Raw genomic sequence first — 6,024 nt, 5'->3', positions numbered from 1 at the left:
GCAGTGGGCCGACCAGCTTCTATAGAACGCTTCTCGCATAAAGAAGAGTTCCTTAGGAGAACATGGCAGTATTTTCAGAGGCCTCAGCTAGTCTCCTTGCAAGGATTTCTCAAAGCATTTCATTTGAAAATCATATAACACAGACCACTCATTGGCTTTTTCTTCAAGTTTTCTTCTTGAATAAAATAACTCAGTGACCGTAAAAGAAATCAACACTTTCTATTCTCACTGATATTTTCTACACTTCCAAAACTTCGTTTCTGTCTGATCACAAGATCACAATCATCCCTATCAAGTGTTCACTTGACTTTATTGTCTGCATACATTTAATTGTTTTCAGAAACTTGGCAAGGTCTGGAAATCCACACGAGCAAGCAAGGTCTTCAGATGTTTGCCCATTCTTATTACATAAATCGATTTGGGCATCACTGACTACAAACAGGCTAAGGCACTCCAGGCTTCTAACTTTTGCTGCCTTGTGCAGTGGAGCTGCTCGTAAAACATCCTGCTCATTGAAGTCAGGGCCCGATTGCAGCTGCCAGAGAAGAAATCAACAAGGCTGCTCCTGCAGCTAAGTGGACAGGTGACTGCTCACAGGGTTCCATGGTTGTGTTTACTGATGCCCCTGTCTCCAGCAAATGCTTCAGACCATCCACTTCCAGGCTGTAATCGAGCAACAACATTTCCTGCCTAAGGCAGATGACAAGAGTCCTTGGAAGTGCAGAGCAGTGGGACACTTGCTGCACACAGCCTGGCCCTAGTAAGGGAGAATTTAAAGACCACTGGGGCTTGCTAGCCAGCCCATGGCAGCCGCAACCCAGTTCCCACCATGCCAGAGCAGCCCCTAGTCTACCTTTCTTACAGCCTTGTTTTAAGGATCAGATGAGAATGGACAACATTTACCTTCAAAAATGATTCTTTATTATCAAACCCCTAAGCTGTACATTCTAGGCAGCCTTTCCCACTGCTTATAAGACAAGGAGAAGACTGGATGCCTTTTAGGGCACCTGCGCCTCCTCTGACTTTGGACACTAATTGACTCCCCTCTCTGAGCTCAATGTACTTACTAAACGTGTACAATAGACCAACTACTAGAGAAAATCCAGTCATATTTGTTACCCTTTCTTGATCCAGTTTTTCTAGTTCTCTTCATTCCCTTTCTAAAACTTCTTGTAAGTTACTATGCCTTCTATCTTCTCTCTGCCTTTGTTCTTCCACTTGCTGTTTCCATATTTTTTCTTCTTCCTTCTGTTCTTCAATTTGCTTCTGATCTACACCTAATAGGACAGAAAACAGAGATGCTTCTAGTATTGGACTGTTCAAATGAATGTGGAACTATATGCAAGAGGCCTTGCCAAGACCCAGGGAGACTCCACTTGCCAAGACCTGGGGACACTCCACTCTGTGACCTGATTCAAGTCGCTGTTCTCTTTTCATTGACTTCAAGCCCCCAACCCCACTCCTAGCCACTGCATCCCAATTTTCTTGACAGGGATGAATATAAGTCACCCTCATCATGGCTGACTCCAACTGGCATGTCTTCCCTCCATGTCACATGTTTTCATCCTCTTCACAGATCTTCCCCTATTTTCCAAAGCAAAGCCTGCATTTCTGCCTCTGCCTTTGATTATAATCCCTCCCGTCTTTAGGAGCCTGACTGAGCCATTGATCCCTGTATCTGTACACAGCAGTTTTATAACTCTTATTCACTCCCATAAAGGTGCTCAAGTCTCTCCTATGCCAAAAAAAAAAAAAAAAAAAAAAAAAGGGCAGAAATCACACCACTGCCCTCCCCCAGCCATTCCAGCCATCTCACTATTCACTACCTACTTCATCCAAACAGATAGCAGCCTTTCTTTGGGTTTTAGGGATTACTCAGATGTGGATCCATTCCACATGTTTTCCTCTACTCCTGGTCTCTCTCCCTAGCCTTGCGTCCACACTTCTAATACTTTCCTGCCACATTCATGTGGAAATCACTCAGCACCAGCTTTGTCCCAGGCATGATTGTCCCGGTCCTTTGATCATGCCCTTTTTATCCTCCATTCACCCAGCCACCAGTGCTGGCATGTTTGCACTCCCTCTTCTGCAGCTACAAGAAGAACCTTCCTCACTGTCTCCCTGGAATACCGAAGCAGCCCAGTCAAGGATTTCCCTGAAGTCAGTCTCTGCCTTCCAGCAACCTGTGCTCCTCTGCACCAGGTATTTCCTGAGGGGAAGATGTGGATCTTCTGTGCAGTATCTGTGCTCTGGTATAGTCCAGTGCCATGGTAGTCTGGTCTCTGATAAAGTACTTCTTTTCTTCCAGATGATTTCCTAGACTAGCACCAACTTTGTGGTAGAAATATTTCATCTATATCAACCCACTCACTGGGGCCTCATCATGGCTGACTCCAACTGGCATGTCTTCACTGCCTCCTCAGTGAAGGCAAATGCTCATTTTCTCACAAAGCCTGATATGCTTTCTCACAAAGCCTGATATGCTATTGGAGATCCAACAGAAATGCCAGTTCCTCCTTATTCCTGAAGTGAGAAGTAACCACTCCAGCAACTTACTTCCACAATATCATGTAGACCTGCTTCATGAAAACCTACACATGCTTATTTCTTCCACTTCTATTCCTTCCAGGGAAAGTCCATATTTTAGTAAATTGTCTGTGCCCTCTGCATCTTGGCACAGGTTCCTACTTCTAAAGGGTTTAATTAGACCCCAATCCAAGAGACAATTATGCTGAGCTTTCTCTGCTTTCTCATAACCTTTTTTTTTTTTTTTACGCAAGCAATGCTAATAAGTGGAAAAATTCATAGGTTCACCACAGGACTCTGATTCTTTTGCTGTGCCTTGTAAAGTCATCAGCAGGGACTGAGTTAGTTTTATGAACAGGAAGGAGCAACACAGGTTTTTCTGTCTATCCAACCGCCATTTCTTCTCAATCCTTGTCACTGATTAAAATACCAGAGGAGACCATTGATCATTTCCACAGGCAGAAATGTAACTTCCTCCCTAGCTACAAGAAGAAAAAAATATTACTCCTAAATGAGATTGCTTTTTAATATGGAATACTAATCTCAAAATATGAATGTTGTTTAAGCACCTCTTTATTAAAAAGTAAAGAGGAAGAGCAATCTACTTCTCTGCTGTGTTGTATATTTTGTACCTTCATGGTGGTATTCAGAAATCTCTTTGGACACAATGGGGAAAAAAAAGGAAGTATGTCCACTGGGCATCTCACGTTAGAGATACAAAATTTCAGCCTTTTTAAATTCCTGTTGTGCCCAGATGAAGAGGTGAGTTGATGAATATAAAAATTTCTCAATAACAACAATGCTACTCACTATGCTGCTTAATAATTTTTAAAGCCAGGATTGTAATCTACATTTCATCTCAAAGGCAGAATACGTACGTAGTCAGTTGATTTCTCTTATCCTTTCACATTATTTGTATTCCCTTGCTTAGGCCTGTGACAAATGACTGCCTGTCAGAAACTCCCTCCTGTGACCACGACCCCTACTCCTCAGCTACAGCCTCTCCCTGCTGCAGTCCTGGGTAATGGCCTCAGGAACTAGAAATACAGAAAGACAAGGGCTTGATTTGGTTCACTGTTGTATTCTCGGCCCAGAGGAAAAGTGCTCAGCAGAGACAGGTTCTAGATCGTCTCACTGAGTGCTTTCCAAAGCAGATTTACTCTGGAATCCACAAAATCAAACCTCTCAAAATCCCTTGACTCTTCCAATAATTCTACACATTCCTGAGTGCCATGACTACAATCAGGAAACTGCTAAGAAGAGATTTTGGAGCTGATTTGGTGATGATTTTTTCCACTGTTTAGGAGGGACTAAGAGGTAGCTTTACTTGGGAAAAATTCCTTTCAGTTTTGAGCATTAAATGGGTAAAGTCCAACTACTATGCCAGACACTGAAGAGTAAATGAAAACAGATTTTGGGCCAGGCGCGGTGGCTCATGCCTGTAATCCCAGCACTTTGGGAGGCGGCGGCAGGTGGATTATGAGGTCGGGAGATTGAGACTATCCTGGCTAACACGGTGAAACTCCGTCCCTACTAAAAATACGAAAAAAAAAAAAAAAAATAGCTGGGCATGGTGGCAGGCACCTGTAGTTCCAGCTACTCAGGAGGCTGGGGCAGGAAAATGGCGTGAACCCAGGAGGCGGAGCTTACAGTTACCCGAGATCATGCCACTGCACGGACCCCCACTCCCCCCCCAAAAAAGAAAGAAAGAAAATATGTTTTAAGCAACTGGCCTGGGAAGCACAAATGACAAGTCTTTGCTTGCAATGTGTCCTTTTCTCAGCACTGTCTTTACATGATCACACGGGAATTACTTCAGAAATGTCATTAACAACATAATAACACTACAATACCGCAAGCCAAGACTTTGACTAATTTACACCTACAAAAAGACTTTCAACAACACATGAAATAATTCACAGAGTACACAGACTGGTATTCAGTAGACAACCCTGCTGACTATTAGTTAAAATAAAGAACTTACTTGAGTGATGATACGAGATGGGCACAGCAGCTGAAGCAGCGTCCACATGAGGCACGTCTCCAGCAGGAGAGAGCTCGTTCATTTCAAGCTGCCTTGGCACATTCCCTGCATCTGCATGAGGCACAGACGATTTTCCTATGACTCCTTCTTTAACAATAACAGCAGGACAGAGGAGGGCCGTGTGGGGGCAAGTGACTGGAACTGCAGCCAAAGTAACTGGGTGTGCCCTTTTCTAACAGGATTCTGTGAAGTTCCCAAGATAATGATGTTCCAATGCATTTGCTTGTCAGAGTGTTATTGTATTTGAAAGAGGTAACTTTGTTTACAAAACTGGATTTCGCAACAGGAACATCAACAACCCAGTTAGAGTGAAGAATTCAACTGGCTTGTTGATAATCATTTGAATTGTATTGAAATATCAAAGATTTAACACCAGGACTTTAACAAATATTCACAAAATTTATTAAGCCTTCTCAATTAACTGTTCAAAATATTACACTTCCATATTTGAAGATGATGCTTATAAAAATAACCAATAGGTTATATACAAATGTAAAGATTGCTCAAGCTAGAAAGAACCTTAGAGATGAAAGGCTCTACATGCTTATTTTTACACTTACAAAGAGGCTGCAAAGTGAGACAATCTAAGTCACGGCCATAGCCAGGACACTAGTTTCTGGACTCTTAATACTCTTTCATCTCCACTCTTTTAATAAAAATGAGGTTTTCTAAATCCGAGGCAATGAACAGAATCAGTAAATTTACAGAAAAATAACGTCCTTGTATTCCATATAAAGGAAGAAACAAATTTTGAAAATTACTTACTTTAAATTTCGTAAGTTAAAATTCCTTATGAGCTTAGCTCAAACTTTGAAATTGTTAGTCATATCCAAATTTTAAAAAAGTAAACAGACAACTCTAGAGAGTTAAGGTTTCACTGCCCTGTGCCCGCCACTCTGGGAGGCCTAGGTGATTCTCTCACAGGTCTGTGACCTGCTGGCATTGAACGGTTTATATCTAAGACTCCAGGACACCCCTGAAGCTGAGAAATGATTCTGTCTATTGTTCCAGGGGGAACTATCCTTGTGTTTTAAATTAAATTTCTCGCATGATTCTATGGTGGTGAGGTCAGGGTCAAGCATGAGGGCTTCCAGATACTTTAGTGAGAGGAACACTTAACATTCAGGGATGTGGCCATAGTATTCTCTCCAGAAAAGTAAAAATGCCTGGATCCTTCCCAGCAGAATTTCTGTAGAGATGTGATGTTGGAGAACTACAGAAGGCTTGTCTCCCTGGGTGTGCTCTCTCTAACTAGACCTGATCACTGTCTGGAGCAAAGAAAAGAGCCGTACAATGTGAAGATTCATGAGACAGTACCCAAAACCCTCAAGCAGGTGAGAGTGAAAGAAGGAGATGATGCAGGCAAGCCGACCAAAGGTAAACAAGGAAGCCAGACTTTACATGTAGTTTGGGAAGATCTGCTCCGATAAAAAGATTGCATTTTTTTTTTTTTT

At 42.3% G+C, this 6,024-nt stretch overlaps 1 pseudogene; it reads right to left on the bottom strand.

The window, feature by feature from the left end:
* Window positions 1–209: 209 nt before the first annotated feature.
* Window positions 210–683, bottom strand: LOC108520735 (ankyrin repeat domain-containing protein 37 pseudogene; annotated as a pseudogene).
* Between the last annotated feature and the right edge of the window lie 5,341 nt (window positions 684–6,024).

This window comes from Rhinopithecus bieti, unplaced genomic scaffold (genome assembly GCF_001698545.2).
Source record: "Rhinopithecus bieti isolate Rb0 unplaced genomic scaffold, ASM169854v2 scaffold_54836, whole genome shotgun sequence".
Classification (NCBI taxonomy): domain Eukaryota; kingdom Metazoa; phylum Chordata; class Mammalia; order Primates; family Cercopithecidae; genus Rhinopithecus; species Rhinopithecus bieti.
Note: the sequence above shows the minus strand (reverse complement) of the source record. Positions and strands in the feature narration are given on the sequence as shown.